The sequence below is a fragment of the Filicampus tigris genome, chromosome 22, assembly GCF_054856515.1.
Source record: "Filicampus tigris isolate MCC_2025a chromosome 22, RoL_Ftig_1.0, whole genome shotgun sequence".
NCBI classification, from domain to species: domain Eukaryota; kingdom Metazoa; phylum Chordata; class Actinopteri; order Syngnathiformes; family Syngnathidae; genus Filicampus; species Filicampus tigris.
In genome coordinates this window covers 3,393,887-3,411,492 of record NC_141238.1, presented here as the reverse complement: position 1 = coordinate 3,411,492, position 17,606 = coordinate 3,393,887, and the positions used below count along the sequence as shown (strand labels likewise).

Here is a 17,606-nt window from a genome sequence, read left to right as displayed (position 1 = left end):
TATCACCGCTTTTTTTCCCCTCACCAACACTATAAACACCATTGCCTGCCACCCAGTCTAAATTTGATTTAATAGAGCGGTTACTGCCAACGCTGTGCTATGTCATTCAAATAAAGTCGGGAATACATTTGATGTAATTAAAGTAATACACTCATCAGTCAGATAGTGACTTGAGAAGTGTCGCGGTGCTCATTAGCGTTGTGATTCAGTACTGAGCAGTGTGGAACATTGCTCGGTGGATAGATAGATAGAATTTTAAGACGTCATCATTTTATTCCATGGCGTTCATCGTCATCGCTTGAATTCACACTTCAAGGTAATGAAATTTAAAACAGAACCTTCAGCTCACTGATGCTCACATGAGGCAGTGTGCCGCCGGGGATTAGCTTTCCTCCATGCACACATTGTCTTTTAGAGCTGCACCGTGCACTGCCATTTTTCAGAGATGTGGAAGCATGCGCCGATGCATGAAATTGTCAAATCACTAATGACATTTCCTTTGCATAATGGCATCCCCTGAAATGGTACTTACACCTGGCTCTGCTTTGATTGAAGAGCGTATTACGTTTGTGGATGTGTGTGTTTGTGTGTGTGTGTGTGTGTGTGTGTGTGTGTTGGGGTGGCGGGAGCATGCCAGAGGACACACTTCCACCGTTTTTCAATTTCTGGGAGCCAGACTGCCAAATGTACTTAGTGCAGGTTATAAATTTGATTGGCTGGATAACCATGGCTCGTTTTTAATGTCGCCTATTATGACGTGTCCGTGACTTTTCCCCTTCGCTGTCTGTGTTTCCCACTCTGTCATGCCTTTCATTCTTGCTTTTACATGCGTATGATGTGAAACATTTCTCTTGAATAAATCCATACGTTCATCTATTTTCTACAGCACTTATCCTCATTGGGGTCTCTGGAAAGCTGGAGCCTATCACAGTTGAGGCATCGGGTACATCCTGGACTGGTCACCAGTCATGAACATTTGGCCGAACTACCGTTTACACTCATCACAGTCCCAGGAGAACATGCAAACTCCCCACCTGAGTCGAGATTTGAACCCAGAACCTCTCTCTGATACATTCCGAGGGAGGACATACCGTACGCCTAAAGCAAAACTGGTCTTCAAGCATACTTCTTTGTTTGGAGACCAGTTTTGCTTTGCCATCTGTTTGGCAAGGGTTGACAGTGGCTTCCGCTGGAACAAAAGGAACCTTTGTTGCTCACTGATTATTTGGATTAAATTAATGAGGCAATTAGTTTAAGAAACACATGGGCACCTTCTGCGACAAGTAATACATAATATCAAATTGGTTCAAAGAGAGCAACTAACCCAGATCGGTCTGGTGGTCATATTACGCTGATATATTCATTTGTTATAAATGTCAGCCATCAAGTCAAATCAATAGAGTTGTCTTCAATCAGGCTGTTGATTTATAATGTGATGTTGCTCTTCACCAAAGGCACTTGAATCCACATAACATGGACAAAATGCCTTGAAAGGGTCAAATCGGCGTAAATTGTGTGCATATTTTAACTGGGTTCTAGTTTCATAGAGTCATTTCATTTCATCATCAGCCATGTAGATGAACAAAAGTGCTAAAGAGAGCAGCAAACCTAAAAAGACCTAAAGACTATAACAGTTCCTTTCACCACCATAGAATCGATGGCTGCTATTTCAGGCATTGGCGTGTGTCCCTGTCCACACGCACAAGCATTTATTTGACTATGCGTTTGTACATATTCCATTGTCTGTATGTGCACTTTTTACTAATATTCCTTCGGCATGCATGCGAGTGTGGAGAATAGCGACATTGTGCTCAGGGTCAGTCTCGGGCTCGCCTCGGGCCGTGTCATCCAGCGCGGCCGCTTTCAAAGAGGGAGACTCACTTCACACAAATAATAATTAGGATACCCAGTGGCGGCGCACAAAGAGTTGTACCATCTGGCATAAATCTTTCCAGGCTTCATTCACACACACGCGCACACACACCCCCACGCACGCACACGCACACTCACGTCCCCGCTGCGCTGTGTGTGCCTCAGACGTCGACCATGTGGTCAAAATGTGCTTTTTACAGACACTACGAGAGTTTGTGAAGGGACCTACTGTAGAATAGATGCAATAAATCAGGGGCAATGTTCAGAGAGACATTGTATGAAAGGCTTTCTCATTGCAGGAAGATATAGTTAGGCCGCACAATTGGCTTGTTAAAGCATAAATGACTGTGTTTGATTTAGTCACACCCAACCATATGTTGGTATATTGAACGAATTATACCTGATTTGTGTGTAATGTCATGTGAACGATGGGAATAGGAGCCATTAATAATCACCCTAAACAGGTGCAGTCTACCAGTAATTGTGAGGCCATGTCCACAACGACGACAGTGTTATTAGTCCATTCGTAGGTTCACCACTCGGAATAATGACGACACATCACTGGAAATGACTTTCTTATGGTTTATGATTGGTTACAATGTCCTCCAAATGATAGATAGCACCCTAAGTTGCAATGGCATGCACTTCATGTGCTAGTTCACGGCTCCCGTTTTTATTTTTCAATCACGTTTTGACAGCAATAATTGATTAATTAATTTGAATTCTTTGTTAATACCATTATATCGTTGTTGTATTTTGGAACATGTTTCATAACTGGACAACACTGCTTTTTAATGAGCCTTCGCTAGTTCCTAGAATGAATAAGCCGAAGACTGTCACTATTCATTTCAGAAACGGAATTCATCAATTCAGGAAAATGTGCACACAAATTGGTATATTTTTTTCCCCATTTCCAAGTATGAAACCTTTGAAAAACATCGCAAGCAGATAAAAGCAAGACTATTATATTTACAATTAAACGTAAGGTCCTGTGGCTTGTTTCTGTGCTAATTGCTGCATCATCTGCCTGCTAATAATTGCAAGGGGTGAGCTAAAACAGCAAAGTTAGTTTTTAGATTAGGGACGTTTATTTAGAAAATATCCAAAGCAATGCAATGGAGTTCACAATAGTTTATACTCTTACATAAAACCTTTACTAACTGTTCAGGCAATGCTTGCAAGTAACATGACGTTAGTAATGGTCATAAAAATGAACCGGTCCACTATGTTAGAAACAATAAAACACTCTCTGAACTTTAATGACATTTAATGAGCGTTAATGTTAATGCACCCACTAATGTTATACTGCAATGCACTCGCCTTTCCATCACAAGCGACAGCATATGGCAGCTAATAGCTAGCACAGTAGTCGACGTTTTCACTCTGCGCTCCTGCACGTGAAACAACAGTTCACCAAGAGTTGGTTGAGAGTTCTATCACGTCAATGGGCCAACGTCTCGAATAATAGCGCAAAAAGGCTACATTTGTTGCTGGGTGCCTTTGTTGGAAAACCACTCTCTAGAGGGGTCAGAAAGAGTTGCTCACACTGAGTAGCCCTCTTGCAACAATGCGGTACTACACTGACGGCGCACTACGCTAAATTCCAATTTGCCCGCATACTGTAAAAACCCATAGAACGATATAATCACAATGTAGTGACATTTAAGGCTTATTTATGTGGAACATTTTGATCAAAGTTCCAAAACATGGACTAACGGCTTAACAATTAAACGAGCAATATCAGGATGCCTAAATAGGATGTAGGCCTAATCCAACATCGAATTGATTCAAAATTCACTTTTGCCTTTTATGCAGAAAAACAACTACGATACATATCAACTGGGGTGCCCAAAATACAAAACAACAATAACGAGACAAGACTGCAAATTAATAATAGAAAACACATTCGTTGTCAACACATAAAGCTTCTGTATTAGGCCAAAGGGGAAAGTGAGGCCTTCCCTTGAGTCTCTCATCCCTGACTGATTGATGCTGCTGATAAAAGTGGATCAATATGACACTGATGGTGTTTTATGATACCAATAAGATGACCGCTGCGTATCTCTCAACTGGCAAAATGCCCAGTCATGGAGTACTGCTGTCCGTACAAGTCAAGCCAGCACTCGTGACAAATGGAATTTCAGTGTTTTGCACTGGTTAAGTCCCCCCCCCCCACACACACACTTCTATCGCTGACCTAAAAACTCAGCGCTGCTTCCTTCCCTCTGTGCCACATCTTTCAGATACATAATGAATAATGGATTGCACTTAGACCTTGTCTAATTTATCTCCCAGCGACTGCAAGTGTGCAAACGCGTGTGGATTAGTCCGGGGTGGATGCGTGAATGCAGAGTGCTGTTCGTGATGCACCACCTCTACATTGCACTTCCATTCAGTGACGCACAAGCACACCGCCACAACCTCTTGTCAAGTGGACCATTAAACAGCAAAAGGTCAGCAGTTGAAGTCTTTGGAAGCGTTGCTTCATTTAGGTTGAGGTTTCTCAGATTCTCCCTATACCTCTGATATAAAAAGTCTACACCCCAGTTAAAATGCTAGGTTTTTGTGATCTCCCAAACACGTGGGTAAATGTTTTATGGTCTGATGAAACATTCATGAACTTTTTGGCCATAGCTCCAAAAGCTGTGCTTAGCACAAATACTATACTGCTCCTCACCAAAAGAGCAAAGAACACCATACCTTTCGTGGCGCATGGTGATGGCAGATGGCAGCATCATACTTCTGGGCTTTTTTACTTCTTTGGGGCTTAGTGAAGGTGGAGGGATATATGAGCAGTTTGAACAGTCAATGTTAGCACAAAACCTTCAGGCTTCTGCTAGAAAGCATAAACATGTCAGGGGAAGCCGACTGGAACATCCAAATTCTATTTGGGGTTAATCAGAGGTACTTTCAAAGGTGGGACAGACTCCCATTGAACACGAGTTTGAATGTGCGTGGTTAATTCCGAACACAGCCACATCCCAGTTATGAGGGTGTGCAAACTTGTGCAACCGCATGATCTCAGTAGTTTGTTTCAACTGCAGTTGTTCTTTGAGTGCTACATAAATAAAATTGAGTTTATTTTGACTTCCCCTCTCCAATTTGTGTTCTATTTTAGTTGAACAGGATATGCCAGCGCTGCCCAAGTCCAGCCAGTTTTAGATGTCCTCCAGCTGTAACACACCAATGATCAGGATCGTTATCTGGCTTCTCAGAGCTTGCTGATCGGCTGATCCTTGGAATCAGGTATGTTGGAGGAGGGAGACATCTAAAACAGAGGATCGGACTTGGGCACCCCTGGGTTATACTGTTAAGATTGTGTGTGTGTATATATACATATATGTGTAAATTTTTTTTTCCATTTTTATGTATTTTTGAGTTTGTTCATTTAAGAAAATAGATAAAAAATATCCCCCAAATCCAATTTTAATAGTAAAAAAAACAACACACTTTGCGAATAAGACAATTTAATGATGTTCTACTTTGCAGTGGTAAAAGTAAAAAAAAAACATCTATAAGACAAAGGGACTTTTACTCTTGTAACAATCTCACTCGTGTATAGTTTAAATCTTTATTTCACTGGTAGCTAGATTATAACAAGATGAACAAATTTGCCTTCGCTTGCTCAACTGTAACAATGACTGGTTACTGTTATTTCAAATCTTAATATTTTTGTCTGTCTACTCTTCCAGCTAGTTGGATTTGAGCTCAGTTTACATCCGTCTACTTCGAGGAAGCCATCTGTCAGCTCGATTGCATCAAATCCATTTTCTGTTGTTGGCTGAGCGTGTTCTATTTCCATCTCGCCGCTAATGCACCAGGGTCGTACAGCAACTCGCTGCTGAAAAACTATTGCGAGCGACCAGTGTTTTAGTGTGAAGGCAGAAGAAAAAAAAAAAATCTGTTCAACACTGTCAGTTGCAAGACTACTTCCCCATTTGCAGTTGACAGTGTTCTCAAATCAAATATTCTCTTTGCATGAAAGGGAAAACTTCACATATTTCGCAATGTCAGACAGTGCTGGGCAAGCGGTGCTTCTTCCCAGGCTGCTTTTCTTTTATGCAGAGAAGTGTCATACAGTATTTATTTTCTCTCAATGTCCAAACAAGCAAATCCAGTGTCCTTCAAGGGCAGGACCACATCTCGACTCTCCCTCATGTGTCACAAGGTTCTGGCGACCAAGGTTTGAGAGCCATTTTGGCTTTGACCTTGTGGAGTCACATCTCTTCTGCACATGCAGGTCATTTTGAGGACATGTTCATACACGATTTATAAAGCAATATGAACTGTCACAAAAACTGGATTTTAATCAAAATAGTTGAGCATTAACTACATTGTGAACCTAGCCTTAGAAACCCAAGTAGTGCTAACCATAGATCAGGAAAGGGAAATAGTGGCTTCCAAGTATGGCTAAACGGAACAGACTACACACAGCAAAGGCAGCTGTGTTTTAAGAATCACCTCCGAGGTCACCAGCAGTCAGTTCTCACATCAACATGTTTACCACAGTGACCGGAGTACGCAAAGGTTGAGTAAATTCACTTTGATTAGTACCCTGTCATTGAAGCATTTTTACTCAACTGTGGCAGATGAAGGACCCAATATTGATTTTACATGAAGTCAGTACAAGTGTCCCGAATCAGGCTGAGGGACATTTTTTTTATTCAGTTGATAGAAAACTTCAAAGTCCAGCCTTCATCTGGTTGTTGGGTGGCACAGTCATTCCCATGTTGATGCCCACAGTGAGACCAAACTTCTCACAGGCCATTTTCTCCTGGGCCTCTGGCTTCAGCTGGAAACCCTTCTCATTTTATTTTCCAAGTAAAACAACAAATAGTCACATTAGCAACGCCTAGATCCCCTTTCAAACCGCACCTTGAAGATGCCCCGACTACGCCGCTTTTCATTGGAATAAGCATAGCCAAGCATGAGCACCCAGTCGATCCAGCCTTTCAGGATGGCAGGCAGACCGAACCAGTACATTGGGAACTGAGGAAAAGGGGGAAAAAAAAAAAAAAAAAAGTCATTGATACAACAGCTAAAGATTGTGGATCAAAGCACTTTCAGAGTACCTAGAAAATAATGAAGTCGGCCTCCGAGAGTTTACGTTGCTCTTCGGTAATATCAGCAGACAGTTTCCCTTCCTCCACCTTGTAATTGCATCAGGTCACAAAATTCTTCATTGCTAGTAAACAGATTCTCAAGGGAACTGCACACAAGATGATGAAAGCACCAATTAATGCAGACAAGACTCACAACATTCATTCCACAGGGGGAACTACATTACGCTGGACATCTTCAGCTGTGCCAGTGGCTTTAAACGTCATTGCATAGAGGTCAGACAGACACTTCAACCATGCAGCCCCTAGCTGTCAGAACCTCTACAGCAGTGTCTTTGGCAGCAAAATTGAAAGAGCCCGGGCTCTGGTGGGCATACACGATGAGCACCTTCTTTGCTGCTAAAGCTGAGAAACAAAAACAAAATAAGTGCACTAAACAAATTGTTGCGGTTTGGCATTAAGATTATGTAAATGGACTTACCCATTTCTACAGTCGGCTGCCACAAAATACACAATGCCGTTAGAGAACTTATGTGGTGATCAACCCAGAGCAGTGAAGGTTTTTATACTGGAAGACTAATTGGCTCTCACAGGTGCGGGTACTCAATTATCACCAGCAGCCAATCACCTGACAAGCGGTTAGCTTCACAGAGAGAAAAACGGATGGATAGCGAGATAGAGAGATAAACATTGATACATACTAGATATAGATCCGTGTGTAGGTAGACAGATATTTGCAAACTTACATACAATAGACATAGGCAAACTTGTATTCAAAGATGAATACAGTACACGTGTCGTAACATATACGGTACATATAAGTGATAATATAATTCATTATGAAGAAATAACACACTAAATAAGCATAAGTGCTTAGCACCTGTCAAAACATTCTGACAATGTAAAAGAAAGAGCCGTGATGTTAACATGCACGGCAATAATTAGAACCTAAAGTAGCAAGGCAAATAGCAGACTGTCAAGCCATGTAACAATTCTTTTACCTTCTCTTGTCAATGCTTTGGCAAATAACTGGCTTTGTTTGGAACTGTCGAATTTGGACACTTCAACCAACTACTTTGGTGTAAGTAAAATTGTGTCACCCCAAATGCATTTGTCAGCAGTGCTGTTATGTCCGCCACTTGAGCAATTTGTTTAGAGGGATGAGTGGCCGGGTTTGGGTGTTTGTGTTTTAGCAATCTAATGTGGCCTGAATCCTTGAGGACCAAATATGTCAATTCAGACCAAGAGTCAGTTGGCAACAGCGCCTCGGACTAAACCAATTCTCAATGCGGAGCTAGCTACAGATTCCATTTATTCAGATATCAAGATGTTTTCAATTGTTTTCAATCAGAGTTTGTGTTACTTGACAGGGTGCAATTTTCCAGCGGCACACTGTCAGGCAAAAATGTCTGGGGAGGCATCTCTTATATAATCAATAGAGATCCTCAGCCTCAGTTCCTCTAAATAAACTGAACAAAAAACAGAAATGCAACAATTTCGGGAGCAGAACTCAGAGACTTAGAGGCCAATTTCTCTCAAATATTGTTCACAGATGTGTTAGTGAGCACTTCTCTTTTGCCAAGGTATGTGAGGTGGATGGATTACCGTTATGCTCATTAGACAGAATGGTGAGTGCACAAGCAGCCCATCATGCCTTGCAGCATTTCTCAGTAGTTGCAGCTAATTACGCGTTTTATCGTTAATGTTCGTTGTAGTTATTTCCTTGTGGTGTCATTTTAATTGAAACATTTGGTAGTTTTGATCGAAATAGTTTCATCTCGCCATCTCCTCTTTTCCGCTCCGTCGAGGTAACGCTGCTCAGTTTTGCTCACAATGTGCCAACACGTTTGCTTTGCTAGCATGCTACCGACCCTCTTCCAGGATCAAGATAGAATAGTCCATTGCATGAGAAGGAACAATCACGATAGCTTCAGCATTTGGAGTTTTTTCAAGTAATTTTGGAACAGCTAAAATTGCTTCAAACAAAAATAAATCCGTTTTTAGAAGACGTTTGGCGGTCACTGCATGTATTGCGCATAGAGATGGAAATAAGTACATCTTTTTACAGCCTTCTCCTTTCTTTTCCTCTTGCATTTATTCATGCGACCTGTTGGCGAAGCCCTGTTTGCCCTCCGCACTTTTCCAGCGTTAGTGACTCAACTAAATGTGTGTTTACACCCAAGCTTCTTGGACAAATGCATGCATGTATTATTCACTGCTCTGGTCAGACAGGCTTGAGAACACTCTGTAGATTCTCAGTCCAGTTCTTTCGGCACTCGTTGCCAGAAGTCAGCGTTTGATACATGCCACTCCCCTCTGGAGAGCCAAGCCAAAGACCAAACAGACTAACTATATACATCCAATCAAGCAAGTGAAATTACATATCTGCCGCTGTTTGTTTATTCACTTTAACTAATGACATGGGGGGGGGGGGGATTTCTCCACCTCTACACTCGCAGAGAGCATTTGGCTGAGACTTCAGAGAGACACTCACATTATCAAAGACACACATTATTGCCTACTACTTCCTCAAAGAGAATAGAAAATAGGTTCCTCTCCAGCTTGCATAGGTTGAAAACCTCTTTGTTGGCAGAAGGTCTGACTACTTCATCTTGTCCATACACGACTGGTCTGCTTTTTAATTGTGTCCTTAGGCTTTGGGTTGAGTCCCTCTTAGGTAAGAGAAAACCTTGTTTTGATTGCTAGGATACAAGGCAGCTTTATTGTCTCCAGATATTGCTTGAAAGTTCATTAAAAGGTAACATCGGCGACGTCGTAGTTCTCCGCCAAATTAAAATCAATGCAGGCCTTATTAACTGATGTTCAACCTAAATTAGGAATCCATCCATCCATTTTATATAGTGCTTCTCCTCCTTTTGCTCATTGGTCAGCTGGAGCCTATGCAGGCTGAATTGTGAAGTGAGAGGCGAGGTACACCCTGGCAGGCAACTAGGAACCCTCATTTACCTTTGGATAAGTTGCGGTTTTAAATAGAAAATCTTAAAACGCAGACACTATATTGATCCGCTTTTTCCCCATTCATTTGAGCCAGTGTTGGCAGCACCTGTATTGTGGTTTGCAACATTTGCCTTACAGTCAGACGTTCCTGGTTTGAATTCCCATTGGAACAGCTTTGTGTGGCACTTATATGTTCTCCTACATTCCGAAAACGCGTGCCCATGCCCATTTTCTTCATCTTGTATCATTTGTAAAAAAAATCACTTTTGTAGAATGGATTCATGTAAAGCATCTTCCATAATTAAAATGGTTTATATAGTTAGCATTGGGAAGAAACCACACTGATTGTAGCATTTTAGCACATAGGCTCAAATTTGTCTCTGTTGGTTCTTGTTTTGTCTATGGTGTCGTTAAATCCTTTTTTTCTTACTTAATACTTTTTTTTCTTTTATTTGCTTTCTACATGCCTTTTCAAATTCAGCAATTCCTTTTTCTTTTCTATGTTTGCCCTTCTCATCTCCACTCCACTGTGACCCTCCATGTAATCTGAGCGGTTTCCAGAAAGCTCACGGCTGCCGTACATGCGGTTGCCATGGAAATAGCAACACTCACAAGGTTCCAGAAAAACCTTTGTTTTATGAAATAGCTTCAAAGAATGACAAAACACGCGTGGGCGTCCGGCCTGAATGTTCCATCAGGTTTGGATTTTTTTTTTCCCCCTCCCTTCAAACATTCAGTGGGGGTTTATTTTTCAAAGTGCACAGACTGTTTAGATTGAGAATAAGGTTGTTCACTACTTCCCTTGGTCTTTTATTACCTTTGAAGACTGTAACATTATTATTCCAACACTTCTCTCCTGCAATTCTTTTTTATCTCTGACTGCAGTGTCTACACTCAGCCGTTTGTCCATGCCTGTCAGTAACTCTTTTTGTCTTCTCCAGTGAATAAAACAAGGGGAAGGAAAAAAAAAAAAAAGACAATTTTCCTTTGTTAGACAGCTTTGCATGTGTCTTGTCATCTGCATTGTGGCAGAGGAAGACTTTGAAAAGCCTGTTGAGGGCAGAAACAAAGCAACTAATTATGCAGTCTGAGTTAATTTGGACGTTAAAAGGCCTGTTAACTAGGGACTATATGGCTGTCTTCTATACATAACGTACAGTATTTCTAACAGCAGCATCACTTCAGTCTGGACAGGAAGCAACCGTTTGAATGGAGTTTGTACAATGAAAGGGCTCACATTTGTTGAGAGTCATTTTTTTTCTTGGTTGAACACATTTATTTTCACCTAACAGAGACTTTAGGTGATCTTTTTTTTTTTTTTTTTACTGTGTTTTAACATTGTCAGGCAAGTCTGACTATGGAGTTGCTGTTCCACTCCATGTCAGGCAGCTCCACTGGAGGAGATGCAGTGTTCTGGAATTAACAGCAAAAAGAAGAAGTTCCCCAACTAGTACCGTAGTCTGTAACAGTAATATTCGCTGTGAAAAATGTAGGAAAATCATGCACCGACCACGCTTTGAAGTCGGTTGGAAGAGTCCTTACAGGGCAGATGTGCTGTGCTACAGATGTCCCTGCTGGCTGTCTCCTTTTATGAGGAGCTGTAAAATGTAGATGGCACAGTCGTGATCCCGACAGCGGCATTATGTTAAAGCTTTGGCCCCAGATGCATTTTAGTGTCCCACTCCCACTCAGCGATGGCCATCAGCGGGCGAAGACAAGGCTCAATAAGCACGCAAGTATTTCTAAATGGTGTAATTGCTTGGCGGCTAAACTCGTGCACTGCAAACAAATTTGCTACTCCGAGGATAGACTTGCTATTAAATGGACTGAGAAACCTCCATGTGTGCCCAGTCTATTTACACAGATGAGCACCCTGGCAATGAATAGAGCCTCAGAGCTTGTGGGGTTGGAGGTGAAAAAAATAAATGACCGCCCGAAACTATTTATGGAGTGGACATTTTGGCGGCGCTAGGTGCTTAGGTGTTGCATTGTTATGCGCACGGGCGCCCCTGCGTTTTTTTTTGTTTTTTTTTTTTAATTAACACTGCATCGGAACGCACCGTGCATTTAAACCCGGGGCCGTATCCCCTCTCCGCCGCCTCCTGTCATTGGGGTAAGAGTGATGCAACTCGTGCAATTTTATGACCCGCTGAATGCAATTACTGAACCTGTCAGGAGTTTGGGGCGCCTTTTTGTCCGTGATGTATGCACCGTGCACATTCACTCCCCCCTGAGATAATATATACACGCTCTGTCACCGTGACACGCGTGCTGGAGAGTGTTGATGCATGTACTGTACGTGATTAGGAGTCAGGCGGATATTAGCAATATATGGAAATGTATTCAACGTGCGAACATATGCATTTTGCATGTGGGTGCACATCCTGTCTCTTGTTCAGTCGTGACTCAGACAACGTTTCACTTGAGCAGAAAATAATTGAAACATGCCGACCAGTTCAGGGTAGTGTGCATTTCAACGTTTGTCTCCCAACAGATGGTTGGACAGATAATCCACATTGCGCAGAGACTTTAGACCAAAAATGCACTTTATTTACAATACACAATATGCCCAAAAATGTCCTTCTTGCAGGCCAGTTACATTTTCCCTATTCACCGCTATTAGCTCCCTTGTTGTTTTTTATTCATCGTGTATTTGCTTGCAATTATGTCTGCTTTGTGACCCTGTTTCCGCACCACTTAATAATGGATGACAACTGGAGCCGTCTTGAAAATCACTCTTCGGAAAAGGTCACCAATAAACAGCGTTTCAAGGCCGCTCTTTATTTTTGCTGTCACCCTTCCAACACACTGGCACGTCCCCCGGGGGTTGCGCGCCGCTAACGTTCCGTGACAGCCCTCCATCAAATTTCCACGCGGATCTCATTAAAGTCAGCCAGCGTTGAGTGGTTTATTCCGACCGGCCCTCTCTGTGAGACTCGCCATCCCCATACCTGCTAAACTTTCCTGAGGCCGTTGCTATGGAAACAGTTTGATAGGAGATAGTTTTGGAGTACACGCCCCCCCCCCCCTCCCCGCGCACTCCCCTTTTCCCGTACACCCACACATCACTCAATCCCAGGAGAGGGAGCCGTGGGGGCAAATGTGGCCGCCAACTTTCTGAGCCAGGTCCAATATCCGCAGGCAGCGTGGAGGTAGAGGAGGACAGACGCAGGTGTGTGTCTGTCTGTCCTCTTTCACGCAATATGAGGTGTGAAGGGACTTGCGAACAGAGTGGCTCAACCGCTGCCAATTGCTCCCCACCTTTTTGGTGGCGGCTTTCTTTGGAAACGTGGAAACCAGCCAGGAAGAGCGACACTGTCACTTTTCATTATTTAAACCACATCGTGGCTGTGGAATGTTACTGCATACAAAATACATTCATACCTCTGTCGCCAACGACTGTATGCTTTGGATCGAGAGGTGTTCCTTTGCTTCTCACACTATTCGACTTCATATACAGTACATTCGTTGCAGTGGCTATAAAAGGTTTACACGCCCCTGTTCGACTGATGATCCTCCTGCGCCGCTTTTCTTTGACGTTCTGGAAGCTCTCAGAGGGCCATGGCTTGTGCTGTACGACGTGACTACAAATGCCGGAAAAGCCTACTAGAACACCAGAACCTCATTTGGGGTTAATCAGAGGCACTTTAAATGATGGCGTTAATCAGAGGCACTTTAAACGATGGCGGCGTGTGTGTCCCCGCTCCCGTTCGCAGCGTGTTTGAATGTCACTGGTTAATTCTGAACACCCGCTTATAAGAGGATTTGCACACTTTTGTAACCAGTTTATATCATTTGTTTAGTTTTACTTTCGCTCTCAGAAAGATTTCATGATAGGTCATCACAGGTTATAGACCACATTCATGGCGAAAACCGTTTTGAAATGACTCAACTTCTAGCCTTTCCTTTGTTTTGCCATACCTCTAATAGTCTTGTATATGATGTGCTATGCTTTGGATCACAAACAACTCCCCCTGCGCGCCACGGTTTTCATCTTCTTGTACATGGTGTGGTATGCCTTGGATTATGAGCTATTCCATATTTTTTCTCTCACTGACATTGTGGGACATGAACGCGCATTTCACGTCGAAAACATATTACCCTTCCAATAGATAGTGAACACCTTGCTCCCGCTTCCTTTACGGCAGTATGAGCATTTGTCTTTCTCGTGCAAGCGCGTCGCTGAGCCGCATGCTTAGTCATAGTTTTGCCACTTTGGTCCTAAAGATGCACTGGAAGACACAGTGACTTGTCATAGGGAAACTGGCAAAAAGAAAAAGAAAACAAAAAAAAAGAGGAAGGGACAGTTGTGCGAGTTTTATGTGTATATTCATTTCCCCGTGTGTACTGACTTTGCGCTTGACATTGTTGTGCTGCCTGCAATCCATTATGTCGGACAGATGGCGCGTTTTCTGCACGAGTAGATTGATCTGTCTTTTAAATGCATGACTGTAACAAATTCAACCGCGCGGGGGTTGACATTGTTGCGTTCTCGTCTTATATTTCCCACCAGTATAATGTCTCGGCTCCCAGCAATGTGTGAATGCACGCTGAACATATCGGATGACAACATAATGGCGCTGCGGGTAGCCTTTGACAAGCGGGTGACTTTACTGCAATGGCAATCCTTCTCAATGTATCACATATCCGCTAAAACATTTTGAGGGCGGGTTTGTGAGAATAAAACATCATGAGTGTGTTAGGGTGAGCTGGAACTCTATGACGGAAGAAAGGCCTTGGTTACACTCGTCGATGCGGTCGGCTGAGTGTCACTTTAAGGGAAGATCAGCTCGCTGTGCTGTGAGCGGGATGTATGGATGGTTGCTTGGGGCTGGGGGTTTACCTCCTCTGTCTGCTGAGAGGCGTGTCGGAGAGATGGAACAAAGAGAAAAGATAGACTGTTGTTCACGCGGGAAACCTTACGCCACTGCACACATGCAAGTTCAAATGCAGGGAACTTGGTTGTAGTCACACCTTATGAGAAACAACAGAACAATACTAATGCTCATTTCTTTTCCTCAGTCATTTTCACAACTTAATTCAAAACGTTTCCCAGATGTCTGCGATGTGCTGCGGTCAAAATGCACCAAGCAGTGTCACTTTGTGTTCGGCTGTTTTGAGTGGGCGGCAGTATCACATGCAAGTGAGCCCGCGCTCCCCCAGCCCTGTATACTGCTAAGCCAATGGCAATTAGATTTCCTTGCCGTGGTGACTATTGGCGAAGCTAAACGGGGTTGCGCTTTCAGGCCCGAATCCCCCCCAAAAATCAACTGAGGCGCCAGAATCAATGTTTTCCCTCGTGGAGGCAGCGCTTCACGATCAGATCAATTAGTGTGCAGATCCGTGTATGTGGCGCATGCCTGGGACACATTGCCAAACACAAATAACGCGTCGTGAACGCCACGCGGTGATCAAGTGTGTCGTAAGCGAATCGGAGCATCCAACAAAACTCGGCTCTGCTTACCTTTTTGCTTTGAAATGATGCTTTGGACAGATCTTCCTGTAACCGGGGAAACTCGGCACGGGCGGGGTATTATGTCAATGATCTGAATTGTGATTTGACCGTGAGGCAAAAATCATAGCAGCTCACTCACACACACATGCTCAGAAATAGGCGGCTAACAAAAGATTGACTTGGTTGTGTAATTGGACAGTTGATGGATTTGAAGGCAACCCAATGACCCTCTTTTTATTTCTATTTGTTAGCAAGAAATGAAGTGTAATAAGGCTCTTTCAAAATATAGCCCCTTTAAATGAATACATCTCTGATAGCATCAGTCAAATCTGTATATTGTCTTTGTAAAGGCAAAGATAAGATCTTTTTTTTTTTTTTCACGGCCGCTGCATCTGAAGCTGAAATTGGGAGGCGTACCTAATGAAGTATCAAGTGAATTTCATGAACCGTCCATTTTAACATTGCCTTGAGTATGTGTGGAACATTCTGCTCCTCCAGACTAAAAGTCATGTTTGAGTAATACTGTCTTAGTTGGCAGCGACGAACATAATGCGTCACGTCATCTCATATGTAGGGGAGAGTTTGAATGCACTTTGACGTCACACGCCCTTGGGACATCACGCGCGCGCACGCACAGTGGTTCTCGAGGGTCCTTGGGCTGCTCAGTTTTGGGGACCCAACGCAGGCGAGCCGCCGCTGTGCTGATGTGCAGGATAATGGAATTTGTTGTGATAGATGCTCAAGGCTGAAGACCAAAAAAAGGCTTGCATGCACTACAGCACAGCCGCCACTTTTGGAACTGAGAGGTGCTAGGAGCCAGCTAGGTTTACTCACCCGTAGCTCAGCATGACAATGATATACTGTGCTGGGGGAAAAAAAAAAGAAGAAAAAAATCAAGAGCCCTGATCTCTGATTTTGCTCTTCAAAGTTCAATGTAAAATGAACTTATATATGCTGACAACAAACCTCCCAAATTCCAAATACAAATATTGTCGTTTAGAACATTTTTTGCAGAAAATTCAAAATGGTCAGAATTTTAAAGAAGGCTGTTATTTTTTTCCAGAGCTGCATACTACAATGGAGATGTTTAATTTTGTATTTCCAATAGCTGCTGTTGCTTCGGAAGAAAGAAAGTGAGCTTGGAATGATTTATCTGGCCGCATTCAGGTGTGGAAATGTGAAGGATGTTCATGTGCAGACATCTTGTTCCGCAACCAAAGTGTGATTTGTTCCCATTTCCTAGTCATTGTGCACTATATTGAGAAAAAATCGAACATAAAACCTAAAAATATGACGAGAAAATGGCTTGCTTTCTGTGGAGAGGTGGTGCCCTTTCTGTATTTTTATACTGTTGAGTGGACCTTTACCAATGACAAACGGATTTTTTTTTTTTTGGGCAACAGATTAAATGCGTTATCAATCATTTTCAATTTCCATTCATTTCAACAGTTAACGAGGATGCTTTTTGTTGGACGTTGACAACATGGACCGATATGTAGAAATTTGACCATTCAAGTGCCATATTTAGTTATTCTCCCGTTGCTCCATCCAAACGGAATCCAGCTAAATAGGTTTAAATAAAGAACACAACCTGTCCATCTCAAAATGTGAGTGACATTTTGAATAGGGTACTAAGAAAGCTTTGAACTTCTCTATCAAGTTCGTCTCTCACTTTAATTCAAATGCACTTGAAAAGCCTTCTAGGTGGAGAGCGTGTCTATAAGTGCACAGCATTATTGCTCCGATTTTCCAGTCGTTCTCAAGTTCCCCTCTTGACGGAGGTAAGAAGAGCGGATTCTGCAAGGACAAGGTTTCAAAAACAAGCAGCATTAGTGACAGGCTAAGCCACAGCTCAGAGGTGAGAACAATCCAGTTGTCGCCATTCGAGGGATGGATCAATGCATGGGGCATAGTGGAGTTAATTTATTGGACTCTTCTTGAGCCCCGGGCCCCTCATCCCGATAACCAAGCAGTGATGAAAGTGCGCCTGGCTGACCTTAAATGTTACTGCGCCGCTCATCGCGGCCGGGCCCCGCAGGCCGCTGCTTTTACGTACCTTGAAATAAAGTTACGTTTATTAGCCCATCTCTTCTTTATGTGCCATAATCAGCGAGTCCTCAAAGCAGCTGCAGAATTTCAATCCGTGATCTTTGTCGTAGTAAACGGAAGTTTAGCATCCCGCGGCTGCGATTGGCCATTTGTCCGCCCAGGATTGATGTCGGTAACCACCGATTTCCCTTCCGAGTAAAATTCAAGCTGGG

General features: G+C 42.9%; 2 long non-coding RNA genes across 3 annotated transcripts in view; one reads left to right on the top strand and one right to left on the bottom strand.

Annotated features, from left to right (window-relative positions):
- Positions 1-17,606, top strand: part of LOC147126519 (uncharacterized) — a 38,127-nt gene that overhangs the window by 16,242 nt on the left and 4,279 nt on the right. The window contains exon 4 of the long non-coding RNA XR_015084634.1: positions 4,991-5,118. This is a non-coding gene — a long non-coding RNA (uncharacterized LOC147126519). The remainder of the gene's footprint in view (positions 1-4,990; positions 5,119-17,606) is intronic.
- LOC147126520 (uncharacterized) lies at positions 6,493-7,498 on the bottom strand. Of its 2 annotated transcripts, XR_015084741.1 has the most exons (4): positions 7,414-7,498; positions 7,160-7,337; positions 6,945-7,081; positions 6,493-6,861 (listed from the first exon to the last, which is right to left on the bottom strand). It is a non-coding gene; the product is annotated as an uncharacterized LOC147126520 (long non-coding RNA). The 2 variants fall into 2 exon arrangements; XR_015084740.1 differs by having other exon boundaries at positions 6,945-7,337.